General features: G+C 31.6%; 2 pseudogenes; one reads left to right on the top strand and one right to left on the bottom strand.

Annotated features, from left to right (window-relative positions):
* The first annotated feature begins 5,363 nt into the window (after positions 1 to 5,363).
* On the top strand, positions 5,364 to 10,695 carry LOC112099001 (annotated as a pseudogene).
* An 8,046-nt stretch (positions 10,696 to 18,741) lies between these two features.
* Positions 18,742 to 25,507, bottom strand: part of LOC18043280 — a 7,702-nt pseudogene continuing 936 nt past the window's right edge.

The following is a 25,507-nucleotide window of genomic DNA, read 5'->3' as shown; positions in this document are numbered from 1 at the left end:
CTCAATAATTTGAATTTTTGAGCTTCACTTTTCACCTCAACTTAGAAAATTTAGCCACTCATATTGGAAAACAAAACACTCATTTTATTTAGCGAATTTCTGAAATTTATTACACGAAGATTGATTACACATGAAAAAAAGAAAAAAAGAAAAATGAATTCTTTAGCTTTCTCCCCCCGTCACTTCGCTTCAACTCCCCGCTCGGCTCCTATTTATAGGTGATCTTCAGCTTCAAATTATTTTATTTTATTATTATTTATTATTATTATCACACAAACAAGCAAAACATAGGTTATGGTCAGGCGGCTTAATGGCCTCCTGACCCTTATCAACATGATTGCCCACTTTTTTATTTATTATTTATTTAATTTTTTTATTTTTTTAATTACATCTCCTCGATAATGCTTCCAAATGGCTCCAACAATTCTTCTTTGTTCCTGCTTCTAGTTCTAACTCCTCTTTATTCTTGAAATATATCTGCAATATAAAATTAAAATGAAATTAATATATTACAAATTAATTTATAAAAATATATTTGAAGAGTATTAAGATAATTTATGAATAATGAAAGCATTAATCGATAAAATAAGTGAAAAACTAATAATTTTATCCTTATTAAATATACAATTTTTAGTGTCAATCACACCCCCCAACCAGCTTATATCTAGGCCCCAACAATTTAAGCGATAAAAATTTAGCGAAAGTTCAAACACAAATTGAAATTTTTTTTGAAAAATTGTGTTTACTTCTTTCATTGAATTAATGAAAACAATCAAATAAAAATATAAGGATTATCTTCAGTCTAAAGAAAATCACACCCACACAAATCAGTTAAGTAAAATCATGTAAAATGATCAATTATTAAAGCTACATTAATCAGGCCACTTTTAGAATGATACGTCAAACCCCAAAACCTCACGGTTAAAAGTGACCCTCTCAAAAGAAAATATACTCCATAAAAACTGTGACTCTAAGAAGTGGTAAATTGAGAGAATATAAATTAATATCACACGTTCTTACTAAGATGAAAGAATAATGGCCAAAGCTTAGAAATAAAATGATCTCAACTCAAGAGAATTATTAACCAAATTAATTTATTTCTATTTTTATGTATCACCACATCTTTGAGTCTGTATTACCAGCTTTTAGTTCATACTATAGTTCCCTAAAATCAAGAAGAACTTTAATTAGGACGTAATGTAGGTTAGGGTCATGGCTAACAAGAAAATGGTAATAAGAAAAATAAAAAATATATATTTGAAAAATAGGGGGCTTTTTGAAGATTACAAGGTGCTCTTTGCTTGGAAATTTTTTTCCTTTTATTTCTTCTTTTTTTTGTATTTATTTATATATATACATATCCTTTTTTTTCATAGCACCATTATCAACAATAAATAATCATCCCTATTTTCAAACATAAGTGGGTGGTGGAAAACATAAAACATAAGGTAATACTCCACATTGAAGTGGGACAAGATGATAGGTTACCAAAGAAAAAGTTTATTTATTTATTACTATATAGGCTCAAAGGGGTTAACTATGGATACTTTATAACAGAGATGGCTAGAAATACTCAAATGGATCAAAGATGTATTCTATCATCTTTTAGGGCTCTAAATAATCTTTCATATCCACTAATTCAATGGACTTTCAGATGCGGCCTCAAATCTTTTTTTTTTTAACTTTGAGGAAAATATAGAGATCTTGTATAATAAATTGTGTAACTATATAGGCAAACAAGGTTACTCTCTAAGGATAATAGGCTCAAAAACTCAGTTGGAATTATCATGAAATGTACATTTCTTTAAATGGCTTAATCATTTTCACTTATCAAATTTCTCAATTTACATTTCAACATGCAAAGGGGAAAAGACAAGGAATGCATTTTCTTATGCTATAAGCATGAAGAATTTGGGTACAAATTATGGGATCTAGTGGCAAGAAAATTGATCAGAATTAGAGATTTTGTGTTCCTTGAAGATCAGATAGTTGGTGATACAGAGAAGAGTGACAAGTCTCAGTTATCTCCGGAGATTCCTATTATTCCAACTTCAGTTTCTCCACCTGTAGTTTATAATGATCATAGGGGAGCTGGAGAGGATAATAATGATGGTCTAGCAAAACTAGTTGACCAGGCACCTGTAGAACTACTTTCACCACTAGTTGAGCCAGAATTGTGGAGATCCATTAGAGAACGGTGACCTTCCACTAGATATGCTTCACATGAGTATGTGATGCTTACAGATGAAGGGGAGCCATAATATTTTGAAGAAGCCATGTCTTAGCAGCATAAAAGTGAGTGGGTTAAAGCCATGCAAGAAGAGATGGAATCTTTCAATAAAAACCACACTTATGACTTAGTGAAGCTGCCTAAGGGAAAAAAGGCACTGAAGAACAAGTGGGTTTATAGATTGAAGACTGAAAACAACTCACAATAGTGGTACAAGGCTAGATTGGTTGTGAAGGGTTTCAGTCAGAAGAAATGTGTTGATTTTACAGAAATATTTTCTCCTGTGGTGAAGATATCTTCTATCCAAGTTGTTCTGGGATTAGCAGCTAGCTTGAACTTAGAGACTGAATAGCTTGATGTAAAAGTAGCTATCTCGGACGGTGACTTAGAGGAGGAAATATATATGGAGCAACTTGAAGAATTCAGTGTCAAATGCAAAGAAGAACTTGTGTACAAGTTGAAGAAAAGTTTGTATGGACTAAAATAGGCACTAAGACAGTGGTACAAGAACTTTGATTCTTTCATGGAGAATCATAGTTTTAACAAGACTATGTGCGACCATTATGTTTTTGTGAAAATGTTTGGTGACAATGATTTCATAATTCTTTTACTTTATGTGGATGACATGTTGATTGTTAGCCAGGATGCTAGTAAGATTGACAATTTGAAGAGAGAGCTTAGCAAGTCTTTTGCAATGAAGGACTTGGGACTGGGGAAACAGAATCTTGGCATGAAGATTTCCCACGATAGAAAAGTTGGAAAGTTATGGTTATCTCAAGAAGCATATGTTAAAGGGTTCTTGAAATATTTAACATAGGTAAGGCAAAATATGTTTGTTCTCCACTTGTAGGTTATTTCAAGTTTAGTTTTGAGTATTGTCCTACAAGTGAGAAAGAGAAGCAAGAAATAAAAGAAGTTCATTATGCTTCAGCAGTTAGTAGTTTGATGTACGCCGTGGTTTGTACAAGACCAAATATTGATCATGTAGTTGGTATAGTTAGTGGATTTTGGTCTAATCTGGACAAAGAATACTAGACAACAGTAAAGTGGATTCTCAGATATCTCAGAGGCACTTCCAAGGCATGTTTATGTTTTGCTGGTGACAAACATGTGTTACAAGTGTACACGGATGCAGATATGGTAAGAGATGTTTATTCGAGAAAATCCTCATTATGATATTTGCTCACATTTGCAGGGGAAGCAGTCTCAGGACAATCCAGACTTCAGCAATGTGCTGCCTTGTCTACCACAAAAGCAGAGTATATTGCAATTACTGAAGGTTGCAAAGAAACCTTTTGGATGAAGAATTTCCTACAAGAGTTGGGTATAAAGCAAGACAACTTTATTGTGTACTGATTGACACTAAAAAATGTACATTTAATAAGGATAAAATTATTAGTTTTTCACTTATTGTGTCGATTAATGCGTTCATTATTTCTAAATTATTTTAATACTCCCTAAATGTATTTTATGTTAAATTAATTCGTAATTTGTTAATTTTTATCTTGTAAATATTTTTCAGGAATAAAGATGGAATTAGAATTGAAAGCGGAAACAAAGAAGAACTACTGGAACAAAATTGAAGAGATATAATAATAAAAAAAATAAAAAAAATAAAAAGAACAAAAACATGTTGGTGATGGTCAGGAGGCCATTACGCCTCCTGACCATCACACATTTCAACACACTTATATATTTTAAAATAATAATAAAATAATAAATAAATAATAAAATAAAGAAAGTTAAAGGCAATTGTTGCCTATAAAAAGGGAGGAGAAATTGAAGAGCGAGGGGAAGCTGGAGAGCAAAATTTTAGAGCTGAAGCCGAGACTGAAGATTTTCTTTCTTTCTTTGTTTCTTTTTTTTTCTTATTTCTGCTTGTATCAATTTTCTTTATAATATATTTCAAAAAGTTTATCAAATAAAAGAGTATTGTGTTTTCTTTCAATATGAGTAGTTAATTTTATTAAGCTGAGGTAAATGGTGAAGTTCAATGTTTCAAACTATTAATTATTATTATTTTCTCAAATGATTTTTTTAATTCTTTTCTAATTATTTTTATATCATGTTAATTTATAAATCTCACTGGATTTTATGGTATTTTGACATAATGTCGACACATTAATATAGTGTGGCACATTAGGTACTTTATTCTATATTTATCCACACATATAGAATTAAATGATATAATAATTAATTGGTAAAAGTGAGGCAAAATATAAATGAGAGAATATTAAAATTATAGTTTGAATACAGAGAGTAGATCCTAAACCTTAGCTTATTTTTAAATTGATTTCAAATAATTTATTTTTAAATTGATTTCAAATAATTTATTTTCCCCACAATTAATTTTCTTAGTTTTACTAGATTTAAAACTCCATGTGGCTTGACCCCAGTCTCACCAGGTTATATTATAACTTGAGAGTAATACACTTTTGAGTCATGTCAAGTTTTTGGCGCCGTTGCCACGAAATTTTCTAAATTTGGTGTTAGTTTGCCTTTACTTTATTTTTATTTTATTTTAATATTTTTTTGTTTTGTCGTTACTATCTTTCCGTAATTCTATTTTATTCTCTTTTTGTAAAACTTCAGTTAGCACCCCTCTTCTTTTCAAACCTTAACATTATCCATAAAATTTGTGAGAAACTATATCTTAGCCCAGACACCTTTGCAAATCAGTCCCCAAATCAAATTTATTTCTTTAAATTTCTGCAATTTACTTTCCGCATTTATTTAAAATGGTCGATTCTACCGCCTAACTGTCATTTAAATTTTGTATTTTTATTTATATGGTCGGTTCTACCACCTAGCATTTTAATTTTAATTTATTTATTTTTGTGCATTAATTTATTTAATTTTATGTTTTATCATATGGCTGGTTTTAAAATACCGCCTAAACAGTTTCTTTTAATGGCTGGTTTCACCGCCTAATTTATTTATTTAATTTTCAGTTTGTTTATTTTTATTTCACATTTTTTTTCTTATTTAATTTCCAGTTTATTTTTATTTCTGCAATTTTCATTTAGCGTTTTTGCATCATTAGTTTAGCACACATCATTAACATTGCATGCGCCGTTAATCTCATACAAATAGTAGTAGATTAATTAGAAAATCACCTTCACCACCCTTAAATATGGCTGACATAGGAGCTGAAAATTTTTCGGAGCACGAAAATGATCAAGCCTTGCAAAATCTTCATGAACAACCTAGGACCCTTAGAGACTTCATGCATCCTACTAGAACAGGGTCACCATCATGCATAGTTTTCCCTCTTGATGCATCACGTTTTAATTTCAAGTCTGGTATCATTCAACTTTTGCCTAACTTTCATGGTTTTGAGTCTGAAAATCCATATTTGCATTTAAGGGAATTTAAGGAAGTCTGTGACACCTGTACTGATCAAAATTGTAGCATGAATATAATCAGGCTTAAGTTTTTTCCTTTCTCACTAAAGGATAAAGCTAAAACTTGGCTACAAAATCTTAGGTCAGAATCCATAAGAACTTGGGATGAAATGCAAGTACAATTGTTGAAAAAATTCTTCCCACCCCACAAAACAAATTCTTTCAAAAGACAAATTACCACTTTCACTCAAAAATTAGGAGAAACTCTCTACCAATGTTGGGATAGGTTTAAAGAACTACTTAACATTTGCCCACATCACGGTTTTGAAACATGGAGATTAGTTATCTTATTTCTATGGGGGATTAACATCCCAAGGTAGACAAGTCGTTGAAATGATGTGTAATGGTGAGTTTAGGGATAAAAGTCCTGAAGATGCATTAGACAATCTTGATTATATAGCAGAAAATGCACAGCACTGGGATACAGTTGGTTCTTATGAGTCATCAAGTAAACCCTAGTCATCTCCATCTGGTGGAGGCATGCATAACCTTAAGGAAGACCATGATTTTCAAGCCAAATTTGCATCATTAGCTAGAAAAGTCGAAGCATTAGAGTCGAAAAAGAATGATCATGTAAAATTTGTTCAAAATATTTCATGTTATGTTTGTGATTCTACTAACCATTCTACGCAGGACTGTCCAACTTTACCAGCTCTAAGAGAAAGTTTGCATGAACAAGTAAATGTCGTTGACAATTTCAAAAGGCCAAATCCAAATCCATACTCCCAAACTTACAACTCTGGTTGGAGAAACCACCCAAATTTCAGTTGGAGAAATGACAATCATGCACAACCTTCACAACCAGTTCCTCCACATTAAAATTTTCAAAACTCCCAGAGTTACCCACCATATGTCCCACCACCAAGAAAAACTCTGGAAGACACATTGGATTCGTTTATTGAAAAACAAGAGTCGATTAATAACCAAACAATGCAAACCTTAACCAATTTGACAGAAACTATCTCCAAACTTACATCTGCTCTGACCATACATGAAAAAGGAAAGTTTCCTGCTCAATCTAAACCAAACCCCAAGAGTCAACAACATCCTCAAATGGGAAATTCAAGAAACCAAAATATGAGTCAAGTCAAATCGGTTATAACCCTTCGTGGTAGTAAAGTAGTCGAAAAACACATTGTGGACCCTCGTGAAACAAGTAAAGATTCAATTTCAGAAGATAAGGAAGAGTTTGTCGAACCTTTGGCCCATGAAGAAATAACCAACTCTCCTTTTGTACCCCCATTTCCTCAAGCACTGGCCAAGCCAAAGAAATCAAACCACAGTCCAGAAATTTATGAAGTTTTTAAACAAGTTAAGGTCAACATTCCTCTGCTGGATGTCATTAAACAAGTGCCTTCTTATGCTAAATTTCTGAAAGATCTGTGCACAGTGAAAAGGAAACATAAGGTGTAAAAGAGAGCTTTTGTAGCAGAACAGGTAAGTTCCATTCTCTCAACTAATAGTGCTTTGAAATACAAGGATCCTGGTTGTCCAACTATTTCTTGCACTATTGGGGATCATAAAATTGGACATGTTTTACTTGATCTTGGTGCCAGTGTTAATTTACTTCCTTACTCAGTGTACCAACAACTCAATCTCGGTGAGTTAAAACCAACTTCTACCACTCTTTTACTTACTGATAGATCGATTAAGGTTCCAAAAGGAATAATTGAAGATGTATTAGTCCAGGTCGATAAATTCATATATCCTGTGGATTTTATTGTTTTGGAAACGGAACCAATTGCTAATGAATGCAAACAAATTCCTGTTATATTGGGTCGACCATTTTTAGCTACTGTTAATGCTTTGATAAATTGTAGGAATGAATTAATGGATTTATCTTTTGGCAACATGACACTGGAACTTAATGTGTTCAACATGTGTAAACAACCTCACCACCAAGAAGATGATGATAATGAGAATGATGAAATTGATCTCATCGAGGCAATCATTGAGGAACACATTCAGGATGAGAATTTTACAAACTCTGAGGAAATTTGTTTTGCTGGTTCTGTTGAATCAAGTAAGGAATTAGATTTTGATACTGCTAACATATGCCCTACACTTGATTCTATGCAGGTACCTATAGGTGACGATGACCAATCGAACTTTGAAGATACAATACAACCTGAAGAAGCAAACGAAGAGGAAGCACCAAAGCTCGAATTAAAGCCCTTACCAGAAGAATTGAAGTATGCCTATCTTGGAGAGCAGCAGACATATCCAGTGGTAATTTCTTCTCAACTCACACATGATCAAGAGGGTAAGTTGTTATCTGTACTAAAAAGGCATAAAACTGCATTTGGTTAGACCTTAAAAGACATAAAAGGCATTAATCCTTTAATTTGCACACACCGAATACACTTAGAGGAAAATGCCAAAACAATTCGTCAACCACAAAGAAGACTAAACCCTCATATGAAAAAAGTGGTAAAGAATGAGGTCCTTAAACTACTAGATGTAGGAATTATCTACCATATCTCTGATAGTAAATGGGTAAGTCCAACACAAGTAGTACCAAAAAAACCTGGAATAACTGTTGTAAAAAATGAAAAAGGTGGACCAATCCCAACACGAATTCCATATAGTTGGCGCATGTGCATTGATTACAGAAAATTAAATGATGCCACTAGAAAAGATCATTTTCCCCTTCCATTTCTAGACCAAATTCTCGAAAGAGTAGCTGGACATCCCTACTACTGCTTTCTTGATGGCTACTCTGGATATTATCAAATCCCTATAGCCTTAGAAGACCAGAAAAAGACCACATTCACATGTCCATTTGGAACATTTACATTTAGGAGAATGCCCTTTGGACTTTGTAATGTTCTTACAACATTTCAAAGGTGCATGCTAAGCATTTTTAGTGACATGGTTGAAAATTGTCTAGAGGTTTTTATGGATCAGTTAATTATATTTGGTAATTCTTTTGATACATGTCTTGATAATTTAGAAAAAGTTTTGGAAAGGTACAAAGAAAAAGGACTAGTTTTAAATTGGGAAAAATGCCATTTCATGACCACTTCTGGAATTGTCTTGGTCCACGTTGTGTCTTCAAAAGGAATCGAAGTTGATAAAGCCAAAGTTGAAGTCATTTCAAAATTACCCTCACAAAAAATAATTAGAGAAGTTCGTTCTTTTTTAGGACATGCGGGATTTTATAGGAGGTTTATAAAAGACTTTAGTGTCTTATCTAGACCAATTTGTAACCTCCTAATAAAAGACACACAATTTGAATGGACTAAAGATTGTCAACAAGCTTTTTAAAAAATAACTACTCTTTTGACATCAGCCTCAATAATGCAACCCCCTGATTGGTCTTTGCCTTTTGAGCTAATGTGTGATGCTAGTGATTATGCCGTTGGCGCTGTTCTAGGTCAAAGAAAGGAAGGTAAGCCCTTTGTCATCGATTATGCAAGTAGAACTTTGAATAGTGCTCAAATGAATTACACAACAACTGAGAAAGAACTACTTGCTGTATTATTTGCATTGGATAAATTTTGTTCGTATTTAATTGGTTCATCTACTGTTGTTTATCCTGATCATGCTGTTGTGAGATATTTAATGTCAAAACAGGATGCCAAACCAAGGTAGATACGATGGATTTTGCTACTTCAAGAATTTAATTTGACAATTAAGGACAAAAAGGGCGCTGAGAATGTTGTTGCAGATCATCTTTCAAGACTTACAAATGAGTCTTCAATTGAAACAACACCCATTAATGATTGTTTCCTTGATGAATTTTTGTTTTCTATAAACAAAATGCCTTGGTATGCTAATATTGTTAATTATTTTGCAACAGGTGAAATGCCATGTGACTGGAGCTCCCAAGACAAGAAGAAATTCTTAACAGAAGTGAAAAGCTTTTACTGGGATGAACCATACCTGTTCAAGTACTGCTCTGATCAAATTTTTCGAAGATGCATAACAAACGACGAGGTAAGTATGGTCATTCAATTTTGTCATTCTAAAACATGTGGTGGCCATTTTTCTTCAAAAACGACAGCTGCAAAATATTACAGCGTAGATTTTATTGGCTTACATTATTTAAAGATTCACAGGCATTCTGTAAAATGTGTAAAAATTGTCAAATGGTAGGGTCTATTTCAAAGCGAAACATGATGCCTTTAAACCCCATCCTTGTCATTGAAATATTTGATTATTGGGGAATTGATTTTATGGGCCCTTTTTCCATCATCGTTTGGATTTGTATACATTTTGGTTGCTGTTGATTATGTTTCAAAATGGATCGAGGCGATTCCTTGTCGGCACAATGATCACAAGATTGTGATCCGCTTTTTAAAAGAAAATATTTTGAGTAGATTTGGAATACCTCGAGTCATTATCAGTTATGGAGGTAAGCATTTTTGTAATAAGCCATTTGAGTCCTTAATAAAGAAATATGAAATTACACATAAGGTTGCTACCCCTTATCACCCTCAAACAAGTGGTCAAGTTGAATTAACAAATAGGGAGATAAAACAAATTTTAGAAAAGACAATTAATCCAAACCGTAAAGATTGGTCTCTTCGACTAATTGATGCACTTTGGGCATATCGTACTGCTTTTAAAACATCTTTAGGAATGTCACCCTATTGGCTTGTTTATGAAAAATCTTGCCAATTACCAGTAGAACTTGAACATAAATAATTTTGGGCCATTAAAGCTTTTAATTCAAATCTTGATGATGCTGGCAGTGTGCGTAAATTGCAAATAAATGAACTTGAGGAATTAAGGAATGATGCATATGAGAATTCCATAATTATTAAGGCAAGAACCAATTTTTTTCATGACAAAAGAATTTTTCGGAAAACATTTAAAATTGGTCAAAAAGTGTTACTTTATAATTCTCGTCTTCATTTATTTCTAGGGAAGTTAAAGTCAAAGTGGAATGGTCCATTTGTTGTAAAAAATGTGTATCCATATGGAGCCGTAGAAATTAAGAATCCAAAGGATGGTGTCACATTTAAAGTTAATGGCCAAAGATTGAAACCATATCTAGATTATCAACTACATGAAGCAGATACCAAAATCCATTTGAGTGATCCACCAAAATTTTGATTAAGCCTTTTCATTTTAACATTTTGTGAATTTGATTTACTGTTACTTTATCGTTTGAATTATTTGATTTTTTCTTTTTCTTTTTCCTTTTCCCTATGTCTTGAATGGAGTGCATTGCATTATTTTAATTGTGTGTTGTTTGACAATTGTGATTTAGCTCACCAAATTTTTATACTTGTCATGAGTACCTCCATGAGAAATTTCCTTTTCGATCATCTTAAAACGCTTTTTCATGTAAAATTTCACCTGAGGAAATTGCTCCAATTTTGTAAATTACATCCCATTTGGGATCTACAACCACCAGAGTTAGTATCTCATGTGAAAGATCTAGAAAGACAACTCAAGGAAATAGAGGATGATATTTATAATCTGCAATTGGAACTTGATTCAATAAAAGGACGAAGGTGAGTTATATTCCTTGTGTGTTTTTGTTTTATTTTGTTGTTCTTTTTCACTTTTGATTTGATTTTATAGATTTGATTTGTTTTGTTTTGATTCACTCTCCCTTATAAATGGTGGATAACGGTACTCCATGACTTTTTAAGTCGGTATTCTCAGTTTCCCACAATAATTGAAACCTCAATGTCAAGCATGGAAGAAATACAACAAAATTTGCATCAACATGTTCATTCTCTCCCTCAAAATGCTCTTAAGAAGATTTACAAACCTCGTTGTGAACGACTGCGTTTGTTAATGATCAATGGGATTCCTGCTGACATTCGCTGGTTAATTGAAGCAAAGGTTCGATTGGCAGGTGAGTTTTCTGATCCATTCATTTCCTACATGCCTGGTTTTGGTAAAAGTACATTTGCTAAGAAAAGAAGAGGTAAGCGACTTGGCTTTGAATGTTCTCACTGTGTAAGACTTGCTTGCAAAAATCCACGTTGTAAAGCTTTAGGAATGGTTTCTGTAAATCATAAAGATAAAATCAAATTCGTTAAGGATGGCATGAGTAAAGAATCGTTGGATGATATCCTACGATCTCTTGAGACACATCCGAGCGGATATGTTCAACGTGAAATTCAAAATTTGTGGAAGTTGTTCCAAAAGAAAAGTGTACAGTTTAGTCTTGGGAATTTGACTCTAAAAAATCCTGTTTGCCAGTTTATAAGAAAACTGGATGGGAAGCCTATCCTCGACCCATAGAGGTCGTTCAAGCCGTTACTGGACGTAAAACCAGACGAAGATGTGAGCTACAATCACAACTACTAGTAAATATCATTTTATTTTACTGTTCTTTTATCTTTTGCATTATTATTATTATTGTTTTTTTTCTTTATTTTATCTAATCACTGTTTGTTTTTTCTTTTCACTGTTTGCATTTGAATTATTAAGCTAAAAGCTTCACACGTCATTTGACAAACACACCACCCCATTTACAGATGTACATCATTATGTCCATCACCAAGATTCTTAAATAGGAACTCCTTTTCAAGCACTCACAAATTGTTTCTTTTTAGAATTTTTGTAATGGCAGCAACTTCAAGCAGTCAACTTAAAAACATTTGTGTGCTTTCTGGATTTCGCTATGGAAAGTATAAGGAGTTCGTTCAAGCATCCATAGATCTTAGTCGTGCTATAGGAAAGAGGAAACTACATCTTGTATATGGAGGAGGTGACTGAGGGTTATCAAAGCTTGTCTCTGAAGCCGCTTTCGTTCGAGGAAGCCAAGTGCTAGACATCATTCCAAAAGCCTTAAAACCTTTAGGATGTCTACCAGACTCACCAACTGGAGAAGAGTTAGTTGTCTCAGGTATGCAAGAAAGAATATATGAAATGTTAAATCATGCTGACGCTTTTATTTTCTTGCCAACAGACCTTGCAACTTTGGAGGCACTAATTACATTTGCTTCTTGGGCCCATTTGAATATCCATAAAAAACCCATCGGTTTGTTAAATATTAATAACTTTTATGATGGCTTAATAACATTTCTTAATCATGCAATAAAAAATTATTTCATTCCATCCTCAGCGAAAAAACTCTTCATTTGTGCTCCTACTGCTAATGAGTTACTTGATCTTTTGCAAGCTTACAAACCAGAGCCAGATCCCATGACTTTGGCGTTGGATTGGGCAACTGATGACGATGGCAGTAACTCTCATAAAAAGTGTAAATTAGATTTAACTCTCCGTCTGTAAATATTTCCAGCAGTGGCCAGGTGATATCTTCTAAACTCTACTCCTTTCTTTAGACATTGAGGACAATGTCTCCTTCAGGTTGGGGGGAGGGAATAGTTGATAATTATGGAACGTCTCAATCCTAGTGATGTTTTTACTAATTTTTGTTGTAAAGACTAACTTTGGATAAAATTTGAGTCGAAGATGGCAGAATATAGAATGTAGTGTCTCTAGAAACGCATCTTCTTAATTTTTGTGTTTTCTTCAAAAAAAAAAATGTTTCTAACTTTTTGTTTTCGGTCTTTTTCTCTTAATCATCTCCCTTAAGTTTCTACAATTAGTCGCAATTTTTTAGTGTTTTCTTTAAAAAAAAATTATTTTCTTTTTCAGTGTGATCTTATAACATTGGATAACATGATGATTTTCAAATTTTGGTATTCGTATTATCTTTAGCCTTGAATTATGTACATATTGAGAAATTGAATGAGTGAAATTGATTAAGCCATTTGGAGGAATGTACATGTTATAAAAAGACCAAGCGAGTTTTTGAGCCTGTTATCGTTGGAGAGTAACCTTGTTTGCCTATACAGCTTCACAATTTATTGTACAAAATCTCAATATTAAAAAAAAAAAGTTTGTGTAGCCGCATCTAAAAGTCCATTGAACTAGTGGATATGAAAGATTATATGGAACCCTAAAAGATGATAGAAGGCCATCTTTGATCCGTTTGAGCCTTTCTAGCCAACCTTATTATAAAGAATCCATAGTTAACCCCTTTGAGCCATTGAAAAAAAAAAAAACTTTTTCTTTGGTAACCTATCATATTTTCTTACTCCAATGAGGAGTATCACCTTGTGTTTTATGTTTTTCATCACCCAATTATGTTTAAAAATAGGGATGATTATGTATTCCTAATAATGGTGCTATAAAAAAGAAAAAAAAGAAAAAAAAAGAAAGATGATATGTATATATAAAAAAAAATCCAAGCAAAAAGAAAAAAAAGAGCACCTTATAATCTCCAACAAGTCTCCTATTTTTCAAACATATATTTTTATTTTCCCTATTACCTTTTTTGTTAGCCATAACCCTAGCCTACGTTACGTCCTAATAAAAGTCATTCTCGATTTTTGGAAACTATAATCTAAAGTAAAAGCTGGTAATATGGACTAAAAGATGTGGTGATGCATAAAAATAAAAATAAATTTTGCTAGTAATTCATTGGACTTGAGATCATTTTATTTCTAAATTGTGGGCATTATTTTTATCTTGGTAAGAGCGTGTGATATTGTTTTATTATTCTCTCAAATTTACCATTTTTTTAGAGTGACAAATTAATTTGTGGTATATTTTCTTTTGAGAGAGTCACTCTTAATCGTGAGATTTTGGGGTTTGATGTATCATTCTTAAAAGTGGCTTGATTAATGTAGCTCTGATGATTGATCATTTTACAGGATTTTACTGAACTATTTTGAGCCGGTGTGATTTTCTTTAGGCTGAAGATAATGCTTATACTTTTATTTGATTGTTGTCATTAATCTGATGAAGGAAGTAAACACAATTTTTTTTTTAAAAAAAATTTCAATTTGGTTTTGAAATTTCTCTAAATTTTTATCGCTTAAATTGCTAGGGCCTAGCGATAAGCTGGTTGGGGGGTGTGATTGACACTAAAAAAATGTACATTTAATAAGGATAAAATTATTAGTTTTTCACTTATTGTGTCGATTAATGCGTTCATTATTTCTAAATTATTTTAATACTCCCCAAATATATTTTATGTTAAATTAATTCGTAATTTGTTAATTTTTATCTTGTAAATATTTTTCAGGAATAAAGATGGAATTGGAATTGAAAGCGGGAACAAAGAAGAACTACTGGAACAAAATTAAAGAGATATAATAATAAATAATAAATAAAATAAATAAAATAAAAAAAAGAACAAAAAAAAGAACAAAAGAACAAAAACATGTTGGTGATGGTCAGGAGGCCATTACGCCTCCTGACCATCACACATTTCAACACACTTATATATTTTAAAATAATAATAAAATAATAAATAAATAATAAAATAAAGAAAATTAAAGGCAATTGTTGCCTAAAAAAAGGGAGGAGAAATTGAAGAGCGAGGGGAAGTTGGAGAGTAAAATTTGAGAAGCCGAGACTGAAGATTTTCTTTCTTTGTTTGTTTCTTTTCTTTTTCTTATTTCCGTTTGTATCAATTTTCTTTGTAATATATTTCAAAAAGTTTATCAAATAAAAAGAGTGTTGTGCTTTTTTTCAATATGAGTAGCTAATTTTATTAAGCTGAGGTAAAGGGTGAAGCTTAATGTTTCAAACAATTAATTATTATTATTTTCTCAAATAAGTTTTTTTTAATTCTTTTCTAATTATTTTTATATCATGTTAATTTATAAATCTCACTGGATTTTATGGTATTTTGACATAATATCGACACATTAATATAGTTTGGCACATTAGGTACTTTATTCTATATTTATCCACACACATAGAATTAAATGATATAATAATTAATTGGTAAAAGTGAGGCAAAATATAAATGAGAGAGTATTAAAATTATAGTTTGAATACAGAGAGTGGATCCTAAACCTTAGCTTATTTTAAATTGATTTCAAATAATTTATTTTCCCCACAATTAATTTTCTTAGTTTTACTAGATTTAAAACTCCCTATGGTTCGACCCCGGTCTCACCGAGTTATATTATAACTAGACACTCTTATACTTGAGAGTAATACACTTTTGAGTCGTGTCATGTACTGCGACAATCAGAGTGTCATTCACTTAGCAAAGAATTCGATATACCATTCGAAATCCAAGCATATTGATGTTAGGTATTATTAGATATAAGACGTGCTTGAGAAGAAATAGTTGCAGGTTGAGAAGATACACACAACAGAGAATGGATAAAATATGATGACAAAACCTTTGCCTAAGGAGAAGCTGAAAAGCTGTATGTAGAAAGCGGGCTTGGTTGTACCCCCTATATGATCTGGAGGGGGAGATTTGTTGGGTCAATTTCATTTGGGTGGCCCAAGCCCAAAGTTTAATAAATTTGGGTAATTGAGTAATTAAAGAAACATTGAGGGGCTTAGTGAAAATTGCTATAAAATTTGGCTATAAAAGCAAGTGAAAGCCGCTGCCCAAGATAACGTGTGCGTGCAGGGGAAGCGGCAAGAGAGAGAGAGAAAAGCGAGTAAAAGTTTTTAATTTAAGAATAGTAATTTTAATCTTTGATTGGATAATTGGAAGGCGATTTTAACTTCGTTTTCTTTCAAATTTTGAGATTAAGTTCTTGGCATCACCTTCTATAATTTTACTGGTCTTACTTTTTATTTTATCCCCTCTTTGGCTAGTTATTAGGCTGTTACTGTAAGCCAAGAATATTGAGATTTTTGATGTTGGTAGCCTCTAGTATTATTTAGAGAAGAATTTGTGTTGTAATCCCATTAATATAGTGGAAGATTATATCAGACTACGGTCTCGTAATTTTCCTGCTTTGGGTTTTTCATATAAAAATCTGTATCTCTTGTGGTTGGCTTTTGCTTTGGATTTATTGGTTTATTTTTCTATCTATTTATTTGTGGAGCACATCCTATTTTAATCATATAAAGAGGGAAATAGTTTTGTTTCCGCTTAATTTGCAGCTACTTGTGTTAGTCTTTTTCCCAACATAAACTCATCATTAAAGATTATGTGAAATACATATAAAAGTGTCTATTTATAGATTATTGATGCCTTTATATACGTACATGACTTTTATTTTATAAAAGAGGTTGTGTCTCTTGAGAATTAGTCATATCACTTAAGAAAGTAGTTATATTTTATTTAAACTAGATTTGCTTATTTTAAGAGACATATCCAGAGGGGCGGATCCAGGATTTGAAAGTATCCGGGCTAAATTTAAAAGGAAGGTTATATTGTAAAGTGAACATAAAATTTTATAAGAAAAAAAGTAAAATACACATAATAAGATAAGAGCATTAAAAATCTTACACTAAATAATAATTACTTTATTATTTATTATAATGTCCATTATTAATTATGTCCATTAAATATTATAAATAAATATATTAATAATGTTCATCACGAGGAAAGTAACTAAGTGGGAGCATATAATAAATGCAGCACAGAATTTATCATGGTTCACTAGTTGGCCTATGTCCATGGACATGAATTAAATGGCTTTATTATTGAAAACAAACACAACTATTTTTGTTATAATGTCTTGTCCCGTTTGGCATGAAGAGAGGTTTTATATTTAAAGCCTTCTATTGATAGCATAGAATTTGAATTCAAACTCTTCATCATCTAGATTACTTAAGATTAAGATATTCTATGATTTTATCTCTATGAGTGATACCATAATTTATTTCTATCTATGTTTCTTTGGAACAAGCTTCTAGATTCTTCCATACGTGGAGTTTTGCTCAGCTTTAACTATGAATTCGAACCATAGTCTCATGGACTTGTGATGATTGGATATGGACTTTTTTTAACATTTTCTACAAAGTCCATGGTCATGCATGTGGTTCATGGACTTATGAATCTACTGCAATTAACACTAGTGGGTTCCACTACAGGTTTAGTGGTTCTGCTTTATGGGCTTTCGTGTATGACTGCTGATCCTTCTGTAGATTTGAAGATTGTTTGTTTCTCAAGTCCAGCACCAATTTTTACTTATTCATGGTCATTCTGCAGGATTCTTGTAAAAATAGTAATAAAATAATAATAATACTATTCAAATCATAATAATAAAATTCAAAATAATTAATAATATAAATATTTTTCAACAACATTAATTGAAATAATAAAAATTTTCCTACCAAAAAATTCAAAACAAGTGATAAAATTTCAAATAATTTTGAATTTTCCATTACAATATGGTGTGACATATATATGACTATTTGAAACTCATATTATAAACTAATTACGAGTAAGTCTTTATCATAGATAAGTGACAACATAGAAGATGAATAGATTGTCCATTATGCGCCCTCCTTTATGATAGTTAATTCCTATCACCTACTACTTGTATTCTTATTCTTGTAGTGAATTTGAGAACATTTTCAAAATGATGTTTCTAAAATCTACTTTCAAAGATGAGTGTAAAATGTTTTCAAAAGGAAAAACAAAAAGGTAGCATTCATATGTGTTTCTTTCTTGAGTAATGATACAGCCACAAACTCTTGTACAGACTTATTTTGTACAAACTAACATGGCATTAATTCATTGGTTGAATGAAAATATAAAATAATAAAAACAAATCATGTGGGCCAAGTGATATTTAATTCAACCAATCTTATCATGCCACGTCAGTTTGTACAAAATAAGTTTGTACAAGAGTTTGTGGCTATATCATTACTCTTCTTTCTTTGTTTGTTTGTTTTTGTTTTTGCCGGGTGGGGTGGGGGGAAGAGGCACTCATTTGAAGTTTGAAAATAAAGAGTATTTATAAAATGCTTCTTTAGACGTTATTTTTTAAAATAAAAATAAAGTATGGAAATGGTGTTTTCAAACTAAAAAAAATATGTTTGATAATTTAGCAAAAAAATAGGAGAACATTGTTCTTTAAAAAAGGAGTAAAATACATAATAAGGATATAATTATAGTAAAATTTCAATAAATTAATACTCAAAGAATTGAACCCTTAATTAAATCATATGTTTTACCAATCCCAACTAGAGATTAACGTGCAAAATTATAATTTGGTTAATTAATAAATTTTTCTGATCTGAGTATTATTAATCTATCAAAATTTTGATGTATTTGAGAACTCTCTAACTCTCTCTAACACCACCACAATGAAAATAAATAATAATAATAATGATATACATTAACTCAAATTGATTAATGTGGGTCAAAAGCCCAATTTATCGTACAAGACTATGAATTACTAATAGAAACATGGTTGATCACATCTTCTGTATGAGTACATCATTGCATACCATAATTGTACAGATACTTTGCCGTGTTTGCATATTACAATGACAATAATTCTTATTGTATGGTATTATGGCCTTGATTTTGGCTCACAATTGAGTGAAAGATATTTAGGATATCTTAAATAGTTTCAGAAATCTTGGGCAAGAGAAACTTTGAGCGGTATTCTGCCAAAGCCCACATCGGAAACACGTTTCTATATGTTGGATAGTGTGTCATGCAATTCCCCATAAAAGCTCCAGTGAGTTCCTACAATCGATCAACCAGCAAGTAATCAATTATACCTCTTTAGAATGAATAATATTTTCCTTAATTAAATAGTCATTTTAAATGTGGTACACTAATCTTCTATATAATTATGGGAGAAATAGCACTTATATAATTATTTCCATTGCACGTACACTTATATAATTATTTTCCTAGTGATTTTATGCAATAATTACCTGTTGGGGGAAATCGCCGTCTTCCAGCTGCGAATTTATCAACAGTTTTGCAGCACGATGAAGAGGAGTAGGATCTCTTTCCATCTAACACAAAAACAAATTAAATTCATGTAATGACAAAATGAAAGAAATTATTTTTTCTATTTTTTGGCAGTGACTATAATTCTTAAGTTTCGTACAAGTAGTTGAAAAGAAATAATTGTTCAGTAATCAGCAACTAATTTATCGAAGTTCTAAAAGTTGGAAAGAGATAATTGTTTATTAATTAGCAACTAATTACCTGTCCAGCATGAATTAAAGCCATCATAGCCCATGAAGTCTGTACTAAATTCGATCGATTTCCTTTCAGAGGTACATATTTCTACATCACCAAACACACTGATTATCATTCTGCAAAAATCACTAATCTTCTTATTGTAAAACTGAAAAGATAATAAACGAAGTTGGAAGACTAGTTACCATACTCCAAGAAAACCTATTGAAAATTTAGGTAGCAATTTGTCGTTTGTTTGTTCGAATTTGAATTCTCTAAACTCTGAATGATCTGAATATATAAATTTGAGTCATATTTATCTTAATAAAACTTTTTCCTTACCTATATTTTGTTATGAGAATAAATATTTGAAAACAATAAAACAATATTTTTCGCATATTTCATTTGGATATGAACAAATAAAAATAAAACTCATATTATTCAAATTTATACATCCAATTCTATTTAATTTTTATCATCAGATTCAGACTTACATTTCATATGAAAACTAATTAAAGCTATCAAACTATATGTAGTCCGAAAATATGTTAAGTCAAAATTTTACACTTATGTTAAGTAAAAATATCTAAATGACTAAAACCAGATCATTTTGAGTCATGGCGATGCTATAGCAAAATGCCAAAATCTAGTGGAAGAACCAGAACTTCATTTTATATTACTACCTATTTTAGGATCTAACATTTTTTATTTTATTATCGCCAATCCGATTTATCGATGAATTCATGTGAACAATAAAGTCAATGATATTTTGGAAATTGGGCTTTTTTTACATTTATATTTATTGATCAAATCCAAATAAAGTTACCTTGTTTGGGCAGGAATGGTAACTCTCTCCCCAACCACCGTCATTGCATTGAATTTTGAGAAAAAATTCTGTTGCTTTGCGAATAGCTAAACAATTACTGTAAGTCTTTTTTGCAGCGACTAGCCCTGAAATTGCAAACCATGTACCGTACGTGAAGCAGATTCCCCAGCTACCATACCTGTAAAAGCATAATTAGTTCTTCATATATAATTTTCTAGGCTCCGCTTAAAATTTTGGCAGTAACTGAATAACTATTTAAATGTCATTAATTATTCTATGGGTTTTGTTGACCATTAAAAAGTTAAAAAGAACTAAAAAAAGGGGCTAAAATTGCTCATTTAGTATTTATAGTCAATCATTTAATTAATCTTATATTTTAATAAATATCCAAAATACCCCTATCTTTACTTCTATATATATGGGATCTAGTTTTTTAAAGGTAAAATAATATTTTCGCTGCCTAATATAACTTAAAATTCATACAAATCAGACATGCAAAATGCAACATGTGATGAAGAAAGTCTTTGGTGATTCTAAAGAATTGCTTTTTATTTATTCACTACTTGATAGCTGACATGTGTATATATATATTAACATGATTGGTTGAAATATCCAGTAGTAAGAAGTAAATGAAAAACGAACAGTGTTTTCCCATACAATAAAGCGAATTATAATAGACATTTTTTATAATTTTTTAAAATATAATAACTAATTTTAGGGTAATTGGCTCAAACTGTAGGATTCAAAGGAGCATTTATCGTATATAATAATGTGCTACTGCTAGTTCACTCAGATTGATAGTAGAGAATTGAATTCCCTTGTTGAGTATAGAATTGAATTACTACCAAACTATTTGTAAAGAAAGGGGGGGGGGCGGGGGGGGGGGGGGGGGAAGCACACACGTTGGCATAATCATTCTTTTATGGCGAAAACGTACCAAGAACCGTCAGGTTTTTGCGTGTCTTCAATAAATTTAGATGCATTCCGGATAAAGTTTTTAACGTCTTTTGCCCTGTGTTTCGGATATAACTCCTTAAACAAATTCATTGCCTTCAATGTCGATGCAGTGCACTCAACTTTACTGGATCCAACACAATTCAAAATTTCTGATAAGTCCACCAGAATTTATAGCAAGAATATTTGTACAAGACTAAACACAAATTTGAAGAAATCTTACTCATGTTCAATGATAACTTCCTCAAAGAATTCTATAGGATTGAGTAACTGAACATGGAACACAAACAATTCATGAATATATATGATATTAAAGGTTTTCTTTTTATTAAGGTAGGGGTAGGTGAAGGTCAATTTTATTTTTTTACCCCACTACCTCTTAAGAAAAACATATGTGAGACAGTCCTACCATAAGACATGCTAATATGACAGGATTATCCAACAAATCTTTGACATATGGAAGAGAGAAGCAATTTTTTAATTTTAATTAATGATGGGACCAACCAAGTTTCCATTACAATTAAGTGGTGGCTCCCATCACTCAAAATTGAAAAATTATCTCTATTTTTCATGTGTTAAAAATTTATTCGATAATCGTATCATGTCAGCGTCAGCGCATGATGATGAAATAGGACTATTCCACATAAATGTTTTCCCTATCTTTCTCAGAATTCGAGCTTTGTAGTTAGTCAAACAACGGATTAAAACCATTCAATAAAACCCTTGAGATTGATTAAGGGTAGAAGGGTTTTCTATATGTTGAAGTTATTTTTACCTCTAACCATGATGGTGCTCTCCTTGGTTCCCAGGCTGGTACTCCACCAGTTTCACTCTACATAAAATATTTTGGAATAACTAACAGGCAATAAAGATTTTTTTTGGAAAAAATAATGTGCAAGTCTAAATTAAATACGTACATAAATGAAGTCTTTTTAATACAATTATTTGCATGTACATCCATCCAATAAAAATTCTGTCATATAATTTTACTAGATATATAAGTGTACATGTGGATATGCAACTGATGGTTAATAGATATAGTTGTGAGATAAAAATATAAGAATAATTAAATTCTAACTATATACCATCAACATGATCTACAAAACTTAGAAAAGCGTAAATTAGGAGAGAATCCTTATTCATATATACAACTGGTGTCGAAGATTAATTTTCGTTCGAATGTAGTAAAATTTGGAAGCTGTATATATAAAGATAAGATCGCAAATAGAAATTGATCGCTTCATACCTGCATAGAAAGTATGTAATTAACAGCATCATAAAACCTTTCGGGTTCCATTTTTTCACCAACAATTTCTGATGGCATCATTGAGAAGTGTAGACAACACTACATCCGTGAAATACAAAAATATTATTAATTCACATGGAAAATTATAAGGAAAAATTATGACCATTTTGATTGCCATGTTTACCCAAAAACGGCCATTTCAATAATCTCTAGTTACCAGTAAGGCTTCTGCAGTACAGTCAGAAACTTGCCATCCGTGATCTTTATTAGAAAATGTCCATCCTCCTTTAGAAATGTGACGAAACATGCTTTTAAAATCCCCTGGAGGATTATCAGTGACCTGCCAAATTTCACGCCTATGTCTGAACGAAATAAAAGAATGTTGTTGGGTGTTATATGTAAAGTTTACAGAAGAAAATATGAAAATTAACCTGAGATGTTTTAAGGAAGTCATGTGCTTTCATAAGTATTGGACCAATTTCATCAGTGAGATTGCAAGCAAGTAAAGCTTGAACGGCAAAAGCACAGACCCATGTCTGACTACATAAACCCTGCATGCATCATTTACAATAAATTTTCAACTTGTAGCTATAAAAATGATCGAAAATTTTCTGCTGTGTATTTTATTAATCGATAATCGGAATGAAATCAGAATAGGCTGAAATCGAAATAAGGAATGAAAATCATAATAAATTATTTATTTTAGCTGTAGGAATCACATTAGGAAAGGATTTGTTATAAATTACTAAACCGACCTTAATTGATTATTGTCATTATTTATTATAATAACTGTGATTATTAAAAATAATTATTGTTACTCATTATAATTAATACTTATTATTATTGCTAATAATAATAATAATGGTTATTATTATAGTAATACTATTATAATTATTAATTATTATAATTAATATTAATAATAAAAAATTTATTATTTTTATAATATAATATCAATCATTAGTTTGATAACATTAATTACTATTATTATTATGAAAAGTTTATTGATGATGATAAAAGAAGGACAAAAAGAGAATTTACAATTGAAGTGGGATTAATACGGTCATTTTAAGGAATGAAATTCCCGTTCCCACCTCTCCTCATGAGAATAAAAACTCTAGTAGGCATTCCCAATTCTAGGAGAGGCAGCCATTTTAATTTTCATTCCACATCTCACTTAAGCAAGCACATTATTCATTCTCATTTCTTAATTCTCATTCCTATTTATGATAAGTAATCGCACCATTAGAATCATAATGCCACGTTTAGAAAATAGTTCTCTAGCTAAATATATAAACTTAAACTTAGAGAGATTCCCAATTGATGAGCTGAATTTTGAGTTTTAAAAATTAGTTACATTCATAGGGTTTTATATTCTATCAGAGCTAAACTTATACTAGTGGGGCCAAACTACTTTTGCAAGGACAGGGATGGTTAAAAGGTTGGCTTTGATGTGTGATGGAGGGTATTAGGGATAAAACCCCATTGACAAGGAACAGTTAAAACCATTGGCTTGAATTTATGTGATAGAGGTGTTTGGGAAAACTCTAAAGATAAATGTTAAAAGTACGTATAATACAGGAAGAAATTGTGTGTGTGTGTGTGTATATATATATATATAAACCTGCACTTTCATTCCATCTTCTCCAATCCAAAAGTATTCACCGATCCTGGCAAGATGCTTCTTGAAATAACCACCATTAGGATCTTCGACCCAACAGGAGAGCATGTTCAGCGGCTATTCGATTGCATGTATCAATTAACACATATATATTGCATGAATCTCACAAATATGAGTGTAGCTTATGATCTAAATAGTAATAATATTGCACATATTGCCAGATTTCTAAATTGATTACCTTTTCAACACATCCAATGGTCATGTACCGACTGGCCTCATCTTCATAATGAATGTGATTCATTGCTGTTTCTAGAGACTTCTCTCGCAATTTTTTAAGGGGCCAACGATTAAGAACAGGCTCAACTAGATTATTCAATGTATCCCAAAGCAAGTTTTGAACAGTAGTATGAGGAAAGAAGAGATCCTCCTGCAATAAAAATGTTTTCATGATCCTTCAACGAATCAATAAAGTCTCCCAATAGATTAGCTAATTTTAACTGAAGGATTGAGCCTCCATTCGTTACTGTAATTCTTGACTTTGTGAGTCATAGTCGTGGAATAAAAGCACTAGTTATTTTCATACGACAATTGCCAACAAGTTAAATTAAACGAAGCTCTCTCCTAATTAAGCCCGAAGTTTTCCCCAAAAGAAGTTCAAATAAATAGAGAAATCAATTTAGTTAAACGAACCTTTGCACATAAATGCCGCATTTTGCTCCAATTAATCGCATTGTAAGGTTGGGTGTAAATCTCTTCTCTCAATTGTAAAACAAGTGGTGTGATTGGACAGACAAATCTTTTTCCATAAAAGTAACTCATAGGCAAGTATGTCAACCGGCAGTAGCAAAGCAATTTACCTGTATTTTTGAAACAAAGTGGATATTCAGAATGGTAAATGAATTCATAACAAATTCTACAACTTAGTAATGATGTTGTAGCATCAATTTAATTTCAATTCAAAATTAAAATTATATCAACTTCTCTATTTTGACTTTTTAATTACTTTATTGCCATACATAAGTCACTAAGTGCTCTCCAATGATCATTCTAAATATTTCTTTAAGTGCTCTCTAATGATCATTTTCAATATTTCTTTGTTTCATAATAATCATAATGAATTGTGTTCATGACGATATTTCAAGTGCTATGAACTAACCTGGACTGATGGGAAGAAAATAAGGAAAGTTTTCCAAAATTCTGGAGGCATCGGGTTGCATCCAGACCAATTATATACACCGAGAATCTACCAGACAAAAAATTAAGTAATTATTTAATTATTAGGAAATTTTTTTTGTTACACATAATCAAGATTTCAGTGGATTAAAACTATATACTGAAAGCCAAGTCTTTCCCCAAGATGGCATGCCAGTTGCTCCGCCGCGATCAAGATCCATTTTC

The sequence above is a fragment of the Citrus clementina genome, unplaced genomic scaffold (assembly GCF_000493195.1).
Source record: "Citrus clementina cultivar Clemenules unplaced genomic scaffold, Citrus_clementina_v1.0 scaffold_4, whole genome shotgun sequence".
Lineage (NCBI taxonomy): Eukaryota > Viridiplantae > Streptophyta > Magnoliopsida > Sapindales > Rutaceae > Citrus > Citrus x clementina.
This window is presented reverse-complemented; position numbering and strand designations above follow the sequence as displayed.